Source organism: Sapajus apella, unplaced genomic scaffold, assembly GCF_009761245.1.
Source record: "Sapajus apella isolate SASKATOON/1434 unplaced genomic scaffold, GSC_monkey_1.0 scaffold5, whole genome shotgun sequence".
NCBI classification, from domain to species: domain Eukaryota; kingdom Metazoa; phylum Chordata; class Mammalia; order Primates; family Cebidae; genus Sapajus; species Sapajus apella.
The window spans coordinates 39,900,186-39,919,609 of NW_022436945.1; the positions used below are offsets into that span (position 1 = coordinate 39,900,186).

A 19,424-nucleotide genomic window follows, 5' to 3' on the forward strand; every position below is an offset into this window, starting at 1 on the left:
GGACTTTTTTGAGAGAGACCATACCCCACCACCGCTCACCCCCCAGCCCGCCCTGTGCTGGGTTTCTGCATGCGCCTATGTGTATTTAAATGGTTTTAATGTCAAACCCAGATCTACCGGTGGTTTAAAGTATTTGAAAGAAACTCCTCTGCAGCCCAAGGACATCCCTGTGTGGTTTCTGAGAAGGATGAGGAGTTCAAGAAGTGAAGGCTCTGTCATACATAAAGAGAAAACAATTTCACTGTGCAATCCAGGAGAGACAGGCAGTGTAGCATGTGGCTTCAGGATCCTGGCCAGCAGAAATGAGTTAGAGAGACAGCTCTTAACCTTCACACTTGTGTGTAACATTAGAGGACAAGGTATTCAGCTGGTGGTGAAAATGCAGCCACAGTAAACGTTGACAACTGCATTTTTTCCCCCGTCAAAGTTCATTTAACCTAATTCCCACTGACGAAACGCCTCATCCTACTTCCAAATTCCATTGAATTTTAGGCGACTAGATCTTTATAGCAAAAATTGAAAAAATATAAATATTTTATTGGTCACCTGGGCTTTAGAGAGGCCTTGAAATTTCATTCCACCTTTCCTTTACAAGTAGCAATTGTCCAATATCTACATAATGCAACCCACAAATGAATTTTAAATTTTCTAGTAGCCATGTTAAAATGAAAAAGAAACAAGCAAGATTATTTTAAGAATATGTTTTATTTAACCCAATATATCCAAATTAATACCATGTCAATGGGCCATTAATGTAAAAATTTATTAATGGGATATTTTACATTCTTTAGTTCATCCTACGTCTTTGAAACCTGCTATATATTTTATACATACAGCACATTCTAATTCAGATTAGGCACATTTCAAGTGCTCAATAGCTGCACGTGGCTAGTGGCTATCCATCATATCGAACATCACAACTCTAAACAATCGTTGAAAAATCAGGTACAAAATAAGTCTCATCTAACTGGAAAATAGGGAACTCGTATTTACTGAATACCTATTAGGTGACAGCCACTGGGCTCTCCTATCATTTACTCCTCACTGCAGTTCTGCCACATAGATACTATTATCTACCCTTTTCTTTTCTTTTTGAGACAGGATCTCACTCTGTCGCCCAGGATGGAGCACAGTTGCATGATCACAGCTCACTGCAGCCTCAACCTCCCAGGTTTAAGTGATCCTCCCATCTCAGCCTCCCGAGTAGCTGGGACCAGAGGCATGTGCAACCACTCCTGGGTAATTTTTAAATTCTTTGTAGAGATGGGGCCTCCTTATGTTGCTCAGTCTGGTCTTGAACTCCTGGGCTGAAGTGATCCTTCCATCTCAGCCCCCCCAAGGGCTGGGACTACAGGTGTGAGCCACAGTACCCAGTCTCTTTCTTGCTGAGAGGGAAACTGAGGCTCAGAGTGGTTAAATAAATTGTTGTTCACTAAGAAGTGGCAGAAGCAGCATTTAAACTCAAGGCTGTGCTTTTCTTAATACAAGCTGTTGCTTCCCTTGGCAGTACAATCAGTTAAGCCTCCCTGACTCCTTAATGCATATCATGATGTTCAGTCAAGATGTGTTCACAGTAAGAAGAGCAGCTGTAAGGCCACGGAACAGTAAATGCTCCAAAGAGCAACAAGAAAAGAAAGGGGCCATCCGATCAAACCCCAATTCTTATTAAATAATAGATGTGCTAACCAATCTGAGAGCAAGTCTCATTGATTGCCTTCCTTGTGCAATGTGTGTCAGGGAGGAAAAAAGGAAGGATGAAACCTCATGGGCCTGACCCCCTTCTCCCCCTTCTCATTCTCATCTTGCAGGGAGCCTTCTGTTTCCTGACATCCTCTTTCTGGCTTCACATTTGTGCACCTCCTCTTCCCTCTGGCTGGAAGATTCTCCCTTCTCCTATCTGAGTGATTACCTCCTTCTCATCTCTCAAAGCCTGGCTCAAACATCACTTCCTACGAGAAGTCCTCTCTGACACCCCAGGCAGAGTCAACCATTTTGTTCTTTGTGCTTTCCTTGTTCATCTTTCTGTCAGAGCAGTTGTTACACATTTGTTCTGAGATCTCTTTTCCCATAGGGTGTGAGCTCCCAGAGGCAGGGAGAATGCCTGATTCAATCCCTGTAGAATAAGTGCCTGACTCTGCTATCAGATAAGGTCTCCTGGCCCTTAAGCCCTAAGGGAGATTAGTTCAGATCCTAATTTCACGGATCAGGGAAACCTAAAGCACTTTGCAAGGGGTCTCCAAATTCTGGGGGAAGTTCTTTTGGTTTACGGCCTTATGGTTAATCCTATCCTCCTATCTGAACATGGTCAAAATTTGTTCTCTCTGTCTTAGAGCTACTTCTTTCCATTTAGCTCTGATGCTGGACCCTCACGTAACTTCTCTTTGACTCACTATCCCAAAACCAACCGGGAAAATGAGCCATTTTACCGAAGGCCGGGGGATCCTGGGAAGGGTGATATACCACAAAGCAAATAGCTTAAAACCTGGTACTAGATTTTCCTGTAAGCCTCATGTTACATTCCTACTTCTTGAAAACTTTCCAGCCTCTTTCTCTCCAATTCTTTTCTGCCACCCTCCTTGCTTGCCCCTCCCCCCTCCTCCTCCCCACTTTTTGTGCAGGACCCAATATCCAGTATTCCTCTTATTTTCTCGTGTAAAATGGTACATCTTTCCCTTCCTGCTAGGGCTCCTCCAAATACTGGCATTTTCAGGTATCTCTAGCCCAAATATTTAGCAAAGTATTTTCCTAACGAAAGACAGTTTCCCTCTTGAGAACAATCTCAGCCAGCAGTTAAGATAATAATATCTCCTTCTGTCCAGAGCAGGACCAGCAAACTTTTTCTGTAAAGGGTGAGACAGCAGATAGCTTGGGCTTTGTAAGCCACAAGATCTCTGCCACAGTGCCTCTCTCTGAGTGTGGCCTTAGACCAGTTACTTTACTTCTCATAATCAAGTTTTCTTACCTGGAAAAAAGAGTTAATGCATACTTCACAAAGGAGCTGTGTCTATTCAGTGGGACAACATCTAAGACAGTCAGTGCAATGCCTGACACACACAAAAATATCGTTTTTCTTTCGTCTATTTTTCTCCTCCACATAGCAACTGACTGTAAAAAATTATTACATCTATCTGGATGTAATCATTTCAGTAATTCCTGAATAATAGTAATTGCAATTTAGATGATATTGAAGAAGGCAGACTGTCACACATACAGGATTTAGAAATTCAAGCACATTGCTAAATTTTCCAGTTGTTCTTTTGTTCATAAGTAGCATAAAACCAAGACAAACTGGCTTTTGATAAAAGAACATTTATTGGTTCACATAACTAAAAATTAGGTCTTTGTGCTCAGTGGGTCCAGACACTCAAACCGTGTCCTTGGGAATCTGTGTTCTCTTCATCCTCCTCCGGGCAGAGCCTCCTTTGAATGATTCCATTCCCAGGCAGATTATCCTCATGCAATAGAACATGCCCATGAACAGCTACAGTCTTAGGGTTTAGCACAGGGACTCACAAACTAAAACCCTCAGGCCAAATCCCACCCAAAGCCTGTTTGTGTACAGCCTGTGAGCCAAGGAAAATATTTACATTTTTAAAGAGTTGTTAAAAATGCAGACTCTGTGACAGAGACGCATGGCTGCCAACCTGAAAATGATCATTAGCTGGCCCTTTCTAGAAAATATTTACTGACATCGCAGCTCCAGTGCACAAAGAGCTCCTCTTGTCCATTTTTTCTGGTGGAAAACCCAAGATTGCTTCCTGGGGGCTTCTTATTGCTTCTCTGTGCTGCCTTCTGGATTTTTTCTCATTTCTGTATGTCTGAGGCATCAGCCAGTACTGGATTAATGGCCTTACTGATTCTCTTTCCAGCTGCCCTTGCATTTTTAATCTTAATTACTAGTTTGTTTATTCTCAAAGTTCTGTTAAGTAAAAATATGCTGCCTTTTCTATGGTTTCTTTGTCTCTTATTATTTCTTTCTTACCTTAATCACCTTAAACGTTCTGATTTTATAGCCCCTAGCCAAATCTGAATTTGGGGAGGGTTTATATCTTCTATCGATAGGCCTGCTGGCATTGGCTCATGTGTTTGGGGTTTTAAAATATCTTGGATTTTTAATTCGACTTACATGGCATTTAAAACATGGGAATCCTGGATCTCCAAGTTTGAGGGCTTCTTTCTGGTCCTGCTTTTGCTAGAATTTTAGGAACACCTAAGAGCTATTTCTATGCTAATTTAACACTCACAGGTCTTCAGCGCCATAGAGGGAGTGCAGCTCTGAGCCCCAAAGCTGGTGAAGGCAGTCCTGGAATTTCAAAACTTTCCCCCCACTTAGAGCTCACTCCAAAGACTACAAGCTTCCCTGTCATTTCCTTTGGTCTTTTAGGGGAAGAGGGTCTTTCCCCCCTTTTCCCCTTTCACTAAGCGTAGCTACTTTCCATGGGATATCAATTTTTCCTTCTGTCCCAGACTAACCATCAAATCCCAAACTCCTTGGTTTGTGAGATCGTCAAATACCCCCAGGTGGCCCCAGCTTCAGTTTGCAGGTTATTCTCTGGTTTTAGTTTCCATTTCATTTTTGGCCCCTGGAATTTTCTTTTCTTTCTTTTGAGCTCAGTTGGGACATTTAAAGGGATGCTGGTTTGAGTTTATACTGCTTTTCCAGGTGTTTCATAGCAGGAGGGTTTCATGTAATGCAATCTACCACATTGCCCCAAATGGAAATTCCATTAGCCCTGTGAGACTCCATGTAAGGCTATGCCAGCGCCATGTGCCACCCACAGAGAGCTTCCCCTGTCACTTTTATCACCTAGAGTAGCAAGCACCTTGAGAGGTGCTCACAGGATGTGTGTTGGAGATGACCACTTGGGTGAGTTTCCAGGAAAGCACAGCAAAGCCTGCTGATCATGTGTTTTATGTGAAGGTACCCGATACAATCATATGCACATGGTGTGATGGCTTTGGGGCAGCAGCGTTGTGTGGGACTTGAGAGTACATGCTCTAGAATCAGACTATCTAGATTTAAATTTGATTTCCTCTGCTTCGTAGATGGGTATCCTTGGGCTAGCCACTTAACTCTTTATTTCCCAGTATGTGAAATTGGGGCGATGATGGAACCTGTCTCAGGGAGTCATGGAAAAGAGATGAGGTAATGTCTGCAAAAGCCCGGGCCTGCGATATACTCTGGTAAATCTTCGCTTTCATTTGTTTCAGGGAAAGGGCCGGGGCTGGAGAATAGACCCATACACAAGGTCAGCGGTGGGGGCACAAAAGCCCATGGGGATAAACTTGCCCCTTTCCAGAAGTAAAAAAGAGAAGGAGGATGAGGAAAAGGCTGAGGTAACTGAAGAGAATACTGACCTGGTCCTTAGGAGGAAAAACAAAAATTAAGATTCTAAGAAAGGCTTTTTGGTCTGAGTGTGGTGGCTCACACTTGTAATCCCAGCATTTTGGGAGGCCAAGGCAGGAGGATCCCTGAAGCCCGGGAGTTCAAGACCAGCCCTGGCAACACAGAGAGACTCTGTCTCTACAAAACTTAAAAAAAAGTAGCCAGCTGATGTGCTGTGTATCTGTAATCCCAGCTACTCAGGAGGCTGAGGTGGAAGGATCACTTGAGCCTGGTAGGCTGAGGCTGTAGTGAGCTGTGACTGCACTGCTGCACTCCAGCCTAGGTGACAGAGCCAGGCCCTGTCTCAGAAAAAGAAAAAAAAAGAAAAAAAGGAAGGAAGGAAGGAAGGAAGGAAGGAACGAAGGAAAGAAGGAAGGAGGGAGGGAGGGAGGGAGGGAGGGAAAGAAAGAAAAAGAAAGAAAGAAAGAAAGAAAGAAAGAAAGAAAGAAAGAAAGAAAGAAAGAAAGAAAGAAAGAAAGAAATGGAGGGAGAAAGGAAGGAAGGAAAGAAGGAGGGAGGGAAGGAAGGAAGGAAGGAAAACAGAGAAAGGGAAGGAAGGAAGAAGGAAGGAAGGAAGGAAGGAAGGAAGGAAGGAAAACAGAGAAAGGGAAGGAAGGCTTTTTGAATTATAGAATTTGATGAGGATGACTTAAAGCTTGTGTGCATCGATCTAAAAATGAAACCCCACAGAAGGGTATTAAGGGCTTCCACAGGCACAGAAATGTCACTGTTTATTATGGAGGCTGTGAGAAGAATGTGCAAAGTGCTTGGGCCTTCAATGGAGGTGAGGGTGGGACTAGGAGAGAATCAGGGGTCCTTTAACATTTACCACCTTGGATCTCTACGCTTCCCTTATGCTTCTATTATCTGCCTCTTACCTAATTCCTATGTGGTCAGTATTGAAGTGCCATGCAATTGCCTTAGAAATTTCTGGTGCCAGAAAGTTCACTCTCAAAAGGAGAATAAAAGATTATCAAAAGCTCCTAAGCATTTTCAAGGGAAACTTGAACTGATAGAAAATGCAAAAAGATCTGCAGAATTTTAATGCACTTCTGATACAGGTTAGAATTAGAATTCTTAAAAAGATTTTTTTTAAGTATTTTAAAAATATTTGGCTACAGGAACAGTTGTTTGTGCAAACACTATTTCTAAATGGATTGTGTGGCACCACCAAGCCGGAGTGTGCAGGCCAGGAAGTGGTCCTTGGGCTGTTTCCTCCTAAGAAGTGGTCTGAACACTGGGAAATGTGTTTCTCACTCAACAAGTGCTTATTCAGCAGCCTGAGTGGCAGAAAGAGGTGATAATGGCCAGATATCAGCAACACTCCATTTAATTTTTTAAAGGGTTGCCAACATTTCTAGGAGCAGCTATCTATGAGCTTTGAGTGAGGATTTTGTAGGATTCAGTTAAATTCAGAGAAAAACTTGCTACAAAGTTAGTCAGAGGTTTTCACTGTTAAAACCAATTTTTTTTTTCTGCCATGTGTTTTTGGGTATAAATAGAAAAGTGTTCACACAAATTATTGTGATCTGTATGGTTCCTATACAATACGTGGAATCTTTTAGTTTTGATTTTTCTCTTCAGGATGCCAATGTCTCTATATTGTGACAACTTTGAAAGTGGCCATTGTATCCACCTACTAAGTTGAGCAGAACAAGAAATTATGGCTGAAGCTCCAGAAAGTTTCAGAAAACACATTTGGCCTTATAAGAGGTAATTACTCACTGCAAGAGCTGTGCATTCACTAAATGATGTGCTTTGCCAAGGAGTGAGTTCCCCATCACAGAGAGCAGCAGAAGCCATCATCAGGAACGCTGCACGTGGATTTCTGAGTTGAGTATGGGGTTAAAACACAAGACCCTAGGTTTAGCCCAACCTTAAATTTTTATTTTATCTTTTAAAAATAATGCTTGCATAGTATTTTAACGTTTTTAATGAACCTCACATACGTGATCTCATTGATTTGAGTTTTTTTAAAGGGAGGTCATTTTTTCCTGGCTTAAACAAATGAAAATAAATATAAACAATATAGACTTCTGAAGAAGGATGACAGAATAAAGGCAAAATAGAGACTCTCTTCCTCCTCTGAAGTGTAAATAAAAATCATGAAAATAAGCAAAAAACAAAACAAAACAAAACCAACAAACAATAAAACAACCCACAAAAACCCAGCAACAGCAAGCAAACAAGGAAATGGGAGCCATCCAATGCCATAGACTTAAAAAAAGAGAGGACAGTGAAAGGAAGGAGGGATTTTAGAAAAGCAGTTTCTAACTCTGTGCTCACTTTGGAAGCCTTGGATTACCAAAACATTAAAAAATTGAATCAAAAAGTATAAATCTGAAAAGAAACAAATGATCAGAGCACATTGCTTTCCCTCAATGTTTTAGGTTATAGGACAGGTTAATAAGAATGTGAATTCAACATAGTAGTTCCCAAAGAGGAAATGATGAAACAAGAGAATGATCTGGAAAAGTGATTTTCTACTGTCTTATAGAAACAAATTAAAGGCCAAAACAACATTATTATAGAACGGATAAATAGATAAAAATATCTGAAAACATAAATAGGCACAGCTCAAAATAAACTCACAGACGGAAAAAATGCTTAAGATAAAGGCAGTGATTGCATGTGAAAAGCACAAAGCGATCTGAGCCTAGCTGTTAAGCCTGGTTGTAGAGAATCTGCAAGTAGGACAGACAAAATATTCAAAGCTATAAAACAAACAAGCAAAAAAACCTGACAAATGCAGAAACAAATCTGCAGTTTGGAAGAGCACACCATGATCCAAGAAAAACAAATACTAAATGATCAGCACTGAGACATATACTCATTAACTTGTCAAACTTCAAGGACTTTTATAAAAAGTATTTTGGCATAGGACATAAAAAGTAAAGGAAGACAGTTAGGTTTGCCTTTCACGCTAATAATCAATATTGAATGCCAAGATATAATAAAGCACCACCTAGGACTTCCAAGGGAAACTGTGACTCAAGAACCCTTCCAGAATGAGTTCCAGTATAAAAGTCACAGATAAATATTCTGATCCATAACAGAACCCAGGGAATCACATTCAAGAGTTCTTGAGAGGAATTATTCAGTGATGAAACACAGTCAATTTAGAGATGAATAGAAATAAAATATTTGGAAATGTACAATCTGGGATAAAAAAAGACTTATTAGGACACATAATTCATTTGAACATGGAATTGATGGTATTAAATAATTATGGGATTAATGTTTCTACAACAGTGAACATTATAAACAATGATATTGTAAAAATAATATTAAAGCCAAAATTGGGAACTGAGGGGTGGGGAGATGTGAGGAAGTACAAGTCTAAAGATTTACTTATCTTTCCGATCTGTGAGTCATTCAATATTGTCTAAAACTGAAACATGTTGCTAAAAAAATAAGGACTCCAACCTTTTTACATTTTTCATAATATCTTTTTTTAGCCTTATTTCCTCAAGAGGGAATTTTAAGCAAACAGTATCTCCTGTGGTAAAGAATATTTAACTAAGGGGCAGCAATTTTTCAGTTTTACGTTAGTTTTACTTTTCTAATGTTCAATTCAAGTAATGTTAAATCCATTATATTTTATTGAAGAGTGTGTATAATATGCTCATATTTCTGTAATTTTTGCCTGTCTATGTCTGTTTATCTTTCAATCTCTCTTTAGCATCAGATATGGTTTGGCTCTGTGTCCCCACCCAAATCTCACCTTGAATTGTAATAATCTCCATATGTCAAGGGAGGGACCAGGTAGAGATAATTGAATCATGAAGGTGGTTTCCCCTATGCTGTTCTCATGATAGTGAGTAAATTCTCAAAAGATTGGATGGTTTTATAAGAGGCTTCCGTGCTTCACTTGGGAAAAGGTGCCTTCGCCATGATTGAAAGTTTCCTGAGGCCTCCCCAGCCATGCAGAACTGTGAGTCAATTAAGACTCTTTTCTTTATAAATTACCCAATCTTGAGTATTTCTTCATAGCAGTGTGAAAATGGACTAATGCAGCACACATTTCCCTTTCCTCACCTCTCCTTTCCAAATAGTAACGTGATTTTCATTCGGATTTCCATCTCTCTACCAGGTAACCCAAGTACTTCAGGGGACTCTGAACCCAGCTACAGAGATGCCAGGAATAAACAACACACAGAGAATTCACACTCTATCTCCATCTCTGGCTTTTCTTTTCTCTGTATTGTGTTGACTCTTAAGCAGGACATCTCTATGAGATGAACCCTAAAACCTCCTGGCTGACACTATCCTTAGATATAGCTGTTCCAGTGGGGGAAAAGCTTCATATCCCCAGAGTTCCCATCAGAGCTGGATATTGGGCCTCATTTGGCTTTCCCTAGATCATGTACCATCTCTGAACCAATCACAGTGGCCCATGGCTTAGGCCTGGGACATGCGCTCTGCCTTGCAGCTGGGGATGAATCAGTTATACCTGAGCCTTGTGCACTAAGGGTGAGAAAAGAGAGGTTCACCAAAGAAGGCTTAAGGTTCTGTTAGCAGAAAGAAAGTAGACAGGCAACAACTGCAAATGTCCACTACAATTTATTTATTTCTTAATTCAACAAATATTTATTGAGCACCAAGAATGTGCCTGGCTTTTTCTTAGATGTTGGAGGTGTAGAGTGAAGAAAATCAACAAAAATCCCTGCCCTCTGTCTTTGTCCATTTGAGCTGCTATAACAAAATACCATAGACTGGTGGCTTCTAAACAATAGCAATTTACTTTTCACAGCTCTGGAGACTGGATGTCCAAGATCAAGTTGCCAGCAGTTTCAGCATCTGATGACGACTCATTTCCCAGTTCACAGATGGCACCTTCTCACTGTGTCCTCAACATAGCAGAAGGGGCTGGCTAACTCTCTAAGGCCTGTTTTATAAGGGAACTAATCCCATTCATCAGGGCACCACCTTCATGAAGAAGGCTTTCCACCTTCATCTAAGCAAAGCCCCATCCCCTAATACCACCACCACGGAGGTGCAGATTCCAACCTAAGAATTTGAGGAGAAGACACGCACACGTTCCATTCATTGCACTTCCCAGAAAAGTTCTTTGCATTCACTAATGATGAATTTCTTATTTCTTGTGTCCTCTTAAAAAGCTTATGTGTACCTTCTTCTGGGACATTACAAAACTAACAAAGGGTTCTAGAATAATCTTAAGGCTCACAAAGAAGTGATGTGGGGCTTTTATATTGTCGGAACGGGTGCACTGGCTTGGTGGGGTTTTGGTTGTGAGGGCGAGAGAGGACTAACAAAGAACCGAGAAAAAGTAAAGGCGATACCCAAATAGTTTAGAGACAGAGTCTGTGTATTTTCATATGCAGTCATCTCATCCACAGGAGAGCTAAATTATTCTTTTTTTCCCCCATCCTAATCTTGCAGCAGACTTGAAAGGGCTGGAAGAAGTATTATAGTATGACATATGGGCACCAATTAGGCTTTTATAGGTCTAGGAAATAAAATACTAACTTCTGTAGTTGTTCCTAGTGAAAAATGCAAAGTAATTTGTCTCCCGAAGTATGGAAGCATTTGCAATGGTTTCCTGTTTTGCACATGCCCTTGTCTATGCCAGCTTGTTGTCTCGACAAATTTACTTTCAATAGCAGCAGGACATATGCTTATGATTTTCAGAACGGAGGCACTAGAGATAAGGTGGAACTTGTCACTGAAAAATGAGCCCCAGTGAAATTGCTTCCTAGCCTCGTATTTCAGATATGTTGGTTATCCTCCAAAAAGTGCCCAATTCAACAAAATTGATTCAGAGATTTGGGCACACTTCTGACACAGGCACAGACCGTATTTTAAATGACACATAAATATTGACTTTGTACCTCGTCTCCTCAGCCCTGGCCCTTGTCTCTCCCACCCAGCTGCCACAACTTGGCAAATACTGACAACCAGAAGGTTTTTATTTATTTGAACAAATATCTGGTGAAGAAAGAGAGTGGAAATAGTCAAATTTTGGTGGTGGTTGGGCAGGTGGTGGGGAGCCGGATGGGGAAGAATCAAGAGAAGTCAGCTATGACCTTCATCCTTGTCCAGTATCCATGGTATGTCTTGGGTGACCTGTTATGTCCTTGACAAAAACAAAACAAAGGGAACAGGCTTGATATAGATGGGGGAAGTTTGTGTACACTCTTTGACTCAATGTCTCAAAACCAAACTGGTCTCTTGTAAGTGACTTTGCAAGTTGATTTCTCTCTCTGAGTCTTGGATTTTCCCTATCTGTAAAATGGGGTTAATGATACATAGCTCTTAAGATTGTTAGAGGACTAGCTGATGTATCCACATAAAGCGTTAAGTATGCTGGCAGGCACATATGGAGTCTTTAGTAAAACACAGTGCATGCATACACATGCACATGCACACACATGCCCAAACATGTTCACACAAACACACACAATGTCCTGACTATGGAGTAGTTCATGTCATGTGTGTATAGATGAACATTAGCCCTGTGACTACAGTCCTTCCACAGACAGGTGTCCTAACCATCTGTAGGTTCAATGTAGGAGCCACCCAGGTATTTGAGTGACAGGATTTTTCAGAGTAACCCACTTCAAACCTAGACAGAGACAGCTCTCCTTGATGGCTCAGAGCATCTGTTTTCTAGTCCCAAAGAGGCCATTTAGATAACAAAGGCAAATTCAAGATGTGAAATGGCTGATAGCAGCCCTCAAATAGAGCAGGTGTGGGGTAGAATAAAAGCCCTCTGTATTCCATCAGTGTCAACGTCACCTCCGCACCTCTGTGTGAAAGGTGGCACCGCTGGAGCCTCCCATATAAGGCAGGGGATGGGGCTCAGGAGTCAGGGAGTGGGGCTGGAAAGCTGCTGAACAGGAGGTCACTGCTCGGCCACCGGGCTGATGTAGACCTTGAGAGGAACCTTGCCTTTGCCGTACAGCCTCATTCGCAAAGGAAGAAACTGAGGTCAGGAGAGATTCAGCGAGTTGCTGGGGATCTGTGAGATGGAGGCAAAATTAGGAAAAGAAACTCAGGTCTCCTGCCTCTAGCCCAGTCAGTTGCTTCTCCCGTATTTCCTGGGGTCATCTCACCTGGTCAGAGCTTGAGAGTATTGATTCTGGGCAATTACCCAGAACAAGGAGAAGAAAACCATGAAGAAGAAAACTGCCAAGGAAGAAAGAGAAAGGAGAATTTTTTTTTAAAAATGGGGAGACAAGTTATTTTTTAAATATAAAATTGAATCATACTCACTTGAAAAAAGGGAATTTCCTTGTGGCAAACTATGGGGGAGATGTGTAGCTTTTCATCTTGTAGCCATCTTATTTAGAAACCAAAGTAGGAGGCAGGTTTGCATGACCCAGCTCCCAGGTTGACTTTTCCCTTTGGGGACCGAAAATCCCTTGGAGTCTTTAAGTTGTATGCCCCAATAAACCCTTTTAAGTCAAATGGGTTTCTGAAAATCTAATGTTTAAAAATGATAAAATTAAGAGATGAATTAGGAAAATGTCAATGATTTAACCATCCTGGTAACTATGGTTTCTCTTAAAGTGTGTCAGTACTTGACTGGTACTAGTCAAGAATAAGTCTGCTGTTTCAAGGAGACCCCGAAATAAAGGAGACTGACACCTTAAAGGAGATGGACATCTTTCCCCCATGCAGAAATCTGGGAGGCAATACAGAACTTTAACTCTGGCTTAACTAGGATTCGACCTTGTTACTTTGTCATCCTCAAAATTCAGGTTCTCTCTCATGGCCCAAGAGGGACAAATCGTATGGGTTATGTTTGCCAGTTTCAAGATCTCTATTCTGATGGTCCAGAGATCTCTTATATTTGATAACTATCCACTGTTCATAAGGGAAATACCCAAACTCTTTCACCAATCTGGTGCTTCATTTTCTCGGGTTTCCTGTGCCTCTCCATGTATGGGCCTTTAAAATCTGCAATATCAGCAGCTTCAGCGCTCAGATTCATGGTCCTTTTGCAGGGACAGCTCATGAAATAATCTCTTTGTGGAAAAAGACAGAAAATAATGAAATAATATAGGTAAAAACAAAGAGATCAGCATAACCAGGGAATGGGATGTGAAGCGAGAGTCCGTTTCCTTGAGCACTAGCTCGAAACTGGCATGTAAGAAAGACTGAGCTGAAATCACAATGTCCCCAGGACACTGTGAGTGGGTTGATGAACATAAATTATTTCCTTCAGTTCTTGTGATGAAAAATATGACTCCTAGTTCAGATTTATTGGCAAAATTCAAAACGTCAATTATGGATTGTGCCTGTTTTAAAGGTAAAGCAGCACTTGCCATTAATACAGTAGATGTCGGCTGAGTGTGGTGGCTCACACCTGTAATTCCAGCACTTTGGGAAGCCAAGGTGGGTGGATCACCAGGGGTCAGGAGCTCTAGACCAGCCTGGCCAATGTGGTAAAACCTGTCTCTACTGAAAATATAAAAATTAGCCAGGCATGGTGGCACATGCCTGTAGTTCCAGCTACTCAGGAGTCTGAGGTACAAGAATTACTTGCGCCCAGGAGGCAGAGGTTTCAGTGAGCTGAGATCATGCCACTGCACTCCAGCCTGGGTGACAGAGTGAGACTCTGTCTCAAAAAAAAAAAAAAAATACAGTGGATCTCAGAATAGGAGCCCCCTGCCTCCCAGACTAGCAGTGTCAACATCACCTGGAAACTCACCAGAAATGCAAATTCTCAGACCCCACCCAGACTTACTGAATCAGAGCCTCTGGGGCTGGGGTCCAGCAATCTGTGTTTTAATAAGCCCACCAGGTGATTCTGATGTGTATTAATGTTTGAGAACCACCAGTTTAGACAGATCTAAATTTAAGACTTGGTTTTTGGCAAACTACTTAATCTACACCTCAGTTTCGTCATCTGTGATGGCTGCATCTTAACGGTAACTACCTTATAGGCTTGTTGTGAAAATTATGTAATAAAATCCGAGTAAAGAGCTTATAAAAGTGCCTTCCACAGAGCACCAAAAAACACTTAATAAGAATTTAAGAGACTAGCATTTTTAAAGAGTTTAGGATAGTAAATACCAGGCACATAATAAATAGTATGCCCTCCATAATGCTAGCTACAGTATCAGTGGTAGTGGGAGTAGTAACATAACACTTAACACCTACGTTGTACTTACCTTGTACTAAGCATCCTTATAAGCCATTTTCATGTTATGTTTTAACACCTAAAACCACTCTATGAGATAGGTATAGCACAATTATCACCACTTTTGAGTTGAAGGAAACCGAGGTACAGAAAGTTTATTCCAAAGACAACTTAGCTATTAAGTGATAAAACAAGGATCCCAAATCAGATCGTTTCATTTCAGAGTCTGTGTTTTTAGGCACTAATCTGGAAAGATACAGAAGACAGAGAGAGAGGAGAATAACAAAAGGAAGGAGAAAGAGAATATGCCATTTTATATCATAAATTTTAAAAATAAGTCTTTTTTTTCCAAAAATGGAAACCATAATCTTGCAGAATCTGCAGCCAAAAAAAATGATGAATGGTGTTGCCTCCAGCCTGAGGTTTCAGGGAGGGGAAGAAAGATATCCAGCCAGAGACCCTGGAAATAGGTGGGGTGGGGTGGGGGGTGGCCTGTTCTGGGCTTACATCTTTTTCACTGGTAATGGTCTGGGAGGCAGGAAAATATTACCTGTCAGTGTCATTGGAGTTGGTGCTGTTGGGAAATAGCAAGATATAGAAAAGAGTCAAATACTGAGAACTCAGAAATCCTGGCGAACTTGGACCAAGACCTGCAGTAAAGTAATGCCAAGGGGACTTGAAGGAGGAGACAGGGGTGAACAGGTGAAAGCCCGAGGTCCTTTCAGTCTGCTGTCACACCGTGGACAGAAAACTGATGCTCCCTCAAAGAGCCAAGGTCCCTGTGGGCAGAAATTGCAGAGGCAATGCTCAGAAGGTGGGGAAAGAAACAAGCCCCTTTTCCTCCTTCCCTCACAGCCTGCAGGGTCACCCCTGGAGCATAGCCTTTTGTAGGTTCAGGGAGACTTCAGAGATAACTACATTTTCTAAATATGTCAGGGAAAAGCAACTACAAAAGATTGAGGTAGAGAAGAAAGAAATTCTTAGGTATGAGAAATATGTAGGCTGGAAATGACTGGGAGGCAGGAAGACTATATTGGTTGGTGTAGGATAAGGTTTCAAGAGCAGGAGAGTTTCAATTCAGTTCATCTATATACATTACATGCCTACTATGTGTTAATTTATCTCCAGGTTTTGGTAAAATTGAGATAAAGAAAACATGGTCCTGTCCTGAGATGTTGCTAGTGCAATTCAGGGAAGAACTGTAGATAGATAATTACACATACCAAAAAAAAATTTTATATATATATATATATATATACACACATATATATATGGCCATAAGATGTCCTGAGAACACAGAGTAGGAGTATGTACCTCAGTCTGGGCACAGAAGGAAGCAGCTATCAGGAAAGTCTTCTTGGAAGAGGCAGTACTTGAGCTGAGTCTTAAAAAGAATGGGCATTTCTTTAGGTAGTAAAAACCTAAACTCAACAGCCTTACATGATAAAGGTACTTATTACGTAACATAACACAGTGTCTAGAGGTATTGCAGGCTAATTAACTCAGCAGCGGGACAATGGCAGCAAGCAGCAGTCCCCAGTCTTTTTGGCACCAGTCGGTTTTATGGAAGACAGTTTTTCCACAGGCTAGGCTGCAGGATAGTTGGGATAAAACTGTTCCAGCTCAGATCATCAGGCATTAGACTCTCATAAGGAGCATGCAGACTTGATCCCTCACATACATAGTTCACAGTAGGGTCCATGTCCCTATGAGAATCTAATGCTGCCACTGACCTGACAGGAGGTGGAGCTTAAGTGGTCATGCTTGCCCAAGGACTGCTCACTTCCTGCTGTGTGGCCCAGTCCGTGGCCCAGGGTTAGGGACCCCTGTTATACAGGACCTGGTTTCTTTCATCTCTGTTCTGTCTTCCTCCATGTATTAGCTATGCTCCCAAATTTCTATCCCTCATGGTCATAAGATGGCTGCCAAAACATCACACATCACATCTGGACACACCTATGTCAAGATAAAGAAAAGGTTACTTCCCTTTCTGCTTCTTTCTTCTAAGGAAATAAACATTTCTCAGAAGCATCTTCATGACTTTCCCTCATATCTCATTGCCCAGAATAGTTATTTATGGCAACACCTAACCCAATCCCTGGGGAAACAAGGAATAAAACCATCCTAATTAACTTAGACTATTGAGATCCACCACCCAGAGGAATGGTTATTTAAACAAAGACAGTAAGGATGTAGATTGTGGAGGAATTAATAACATAAAACTTATGAAAGTACAAAACTTAATGGTAAAGTAGCATAGAGAAATATTCAGAATGCTCTGAAATTATCATAGTGGTGTGAAAAGTAACCTTACCTCTAGGATAAGGATTAAAGGACAAAATTATTAATAGCAATGTGAGCCAAGACAAACGGTCAGGGGATATGTATTATGAAATAATGTAAATTCAGACATCAAAAACATAAAATGTTGAGGGGGATAGTAAAAGTGTAGAGTTATCGTATGCAATCAAAGTTAAGTTGTTATCAGCTTGAAATGCAATGTTGAGCATAAAATATTCTATGTAAGCCTCAAAATAACTAAAAAGCAAACATTTATAGGAGACACAAAATACAAAACAAAAAAGATTCAAAAGATATCACTTCAGAAAACTATCAAACCACAAATAATGACAGCAAAGGATGAAGAAAGAAACACAGTCTCTACAAAAAATCAGAAAATAATTAACAAAATGGCGGTAGCCAGTCCTCACCTATCAATAATTACCTTGATTGTAAATGGAATAAATTATTCAATAAAAAGACATAAAAGTTTAGAAGGCCTCTAGTAACATTATACTTCAGGTTTTCTTCAGGTTTATAGAACCCAACATATGTGCTGCACATAAACTCTCTGGCAGGATTTCTTGGATGTTACTAACCTTTTTTCTCTTTCTTTTTTTTAAATTTCTGGTACTGGTCACTTCTCTAAAGCAGATCTCAGCACTGCATTTACCAACAGGACACCCTTTTACCACGTTGACCCTGAAGGTTTCTTTTACAAAGCTTTGTGAACTCAAGGACAATTAGGAGCTTTGGCTTTGGAGTGGGAAAAACTAAGGTTTGAATACTCCCTCTGCTGTCTCCGACCTTGAGCAAGTTATTTAACTTCTGAATCTGTTTTTCCTAAAATGACAATAGTATCTCTTTCTGAGAGTTGAGGTGAGAGTAAATGAGTTCTATAAAATACTATCCCTTATACTATGAAGAAATTATTCAAGCTAGAATTTTTTGCTTTGCTAATTTACAAAATAATCAGACAGTACAATTTGAGCTAAATCTTGAGGTTATATAAATTAATTATGATAGGAAATAACTTCTTAAATGGTTGGAGAAAGTCCGCTTGTGATGAGACACAGTTACTATTTATCACACTGAATCCAGATGCAGAGTCAATGTGTCATTTTCTTCTTTTTACTTAAGATCCTTATTTCAAAGGTGAAGCATCTAATCTTTTATTCATAACTTAGTATAGCACAAAGTTTTATCCATATCTTAGTATAGGACAATCTTAGAAAGCCTAAGGCAAATGTGACTTTTCTGTGTATATATGTGTATTTTGAAGAGTGTATAAAACTTATGCTAATGTTTGCATATGACAATAATATTAGAGAAATAGTCATGTCCTTTTTTGTAGACTTTTTTTTTCCCATACAGGCCCATAAACCTGTTGTTACCTTCAGAAGAAGCTTTAGACCTAGAATTACTTCCTTTTGAGAACTGACGTGCTGTCTTATATAGCCTGTGTTTATAAGTGGAAGGCACCTCTTAGGGCAAACATTTCTTTCTACAGAATTGAGCTTTTTTGTTTATGTCAGTGAGGGGTGATATTTATGTTAATAAAACATTATACTTTCAGTGTTTGTGCGCTGATTTGGAATTCCTGATTAAATGTGCCATGACTGTTGTCTTAATTTTTTAAAAAAAAGACATAGGGTGAATGAATGGGATTAAAAAACAAAACCCAACTCTACACTGCCTATAGGAGACTCACTTCAATTTTAAGGACACACATTGTCTGGAAGTGAAGGAACAGAAAAATATTTTATATAAATAGGAACCAAAAGAAAGCAGGGATAGCAATAGTTAAACAAAATAGATTTTAAGTCAAAAACTGAAAAAAGAGACAAAGAAGGACATTTTATAATGGTAAAGGTGTCAATTCATCACGAGGATAAAGTGATTACAAGTATATATACATGCTGGCTAGGTGTGGTATCTCACACCTGTAATCCCAGCACTTTGGGAGGCCAAGGCCGGCAGATTGCTTGAGCTGAGGTCAGGAACTTGAGACCAGACTGGCAACATGGCACAGCCCCATCTCTACAAAAAATACAAACACACATGTAGTGGCACATGTGTGGTCCCGGCTACTCAGGAGACTCACTTGAGCCCACGAAGCAGAGGTTGCAGTGAATAAAGATCGAGCCACTGCACTCTATCCTCGGTGACAGAGTGAGATCCCATCTCAAAAAAAAAAATTATATTATATGCATGCAATACTGGAGAACCTAAATACATAAAGCAAATATTTAAAAATCTGAAGGAGATATAAATTTCAATATGATAATAGTAGGGGGCCTCAACATACCACCTTTAATAATGGACAGATAATGCAGAGAGGAAATAAGTAAATATTGGACTTAAACAGCATTCAAGGCCAAATGGATCTAACAGACATATACAGAGCATTCCATCTAACATCAACAGAATACACATTCTTCTCAAGAACATAAAACATTCTCCAGAATAGATCATATGTTAGGCCACAACAAGTCTTAGTAAACTTAAGAAGACCGAAATCATATTAATATCTTTTTGACCACAGTGATATGAAACTAGAAATCAATAGCAGAAGAAAGTTTAGAAAATTCACAAATACATAGAAATTAAACAACATGCTGCTGAATAACCAATGGGTCAATGAAGAAA

At 40.3% G+C, this 19,424-nt stretch overlaps 1 long non-coding RNA gene across 1 annotated transcript; it reads left to right on the forward strand.

Annotated features, from left to right (window-relative positions):
• Positions 1-1,415: 1,415 nt before the first annotated feature.
• LOC116548741 lies at positions 1,416-16,956 on the forward strand. The gene is made up of 3 exons (XR_004267523.1): positions 1,416-1,427; positions 1,957-1,958; positions 16,873-16,956. It is a non-coding gene; the product is annotated as an uncharacterized LOC116548741 (long non-coding RNA).
• The last annotated feature ends 2,468 nt before the right edge of the window (positions 16,957-19,424 follow it).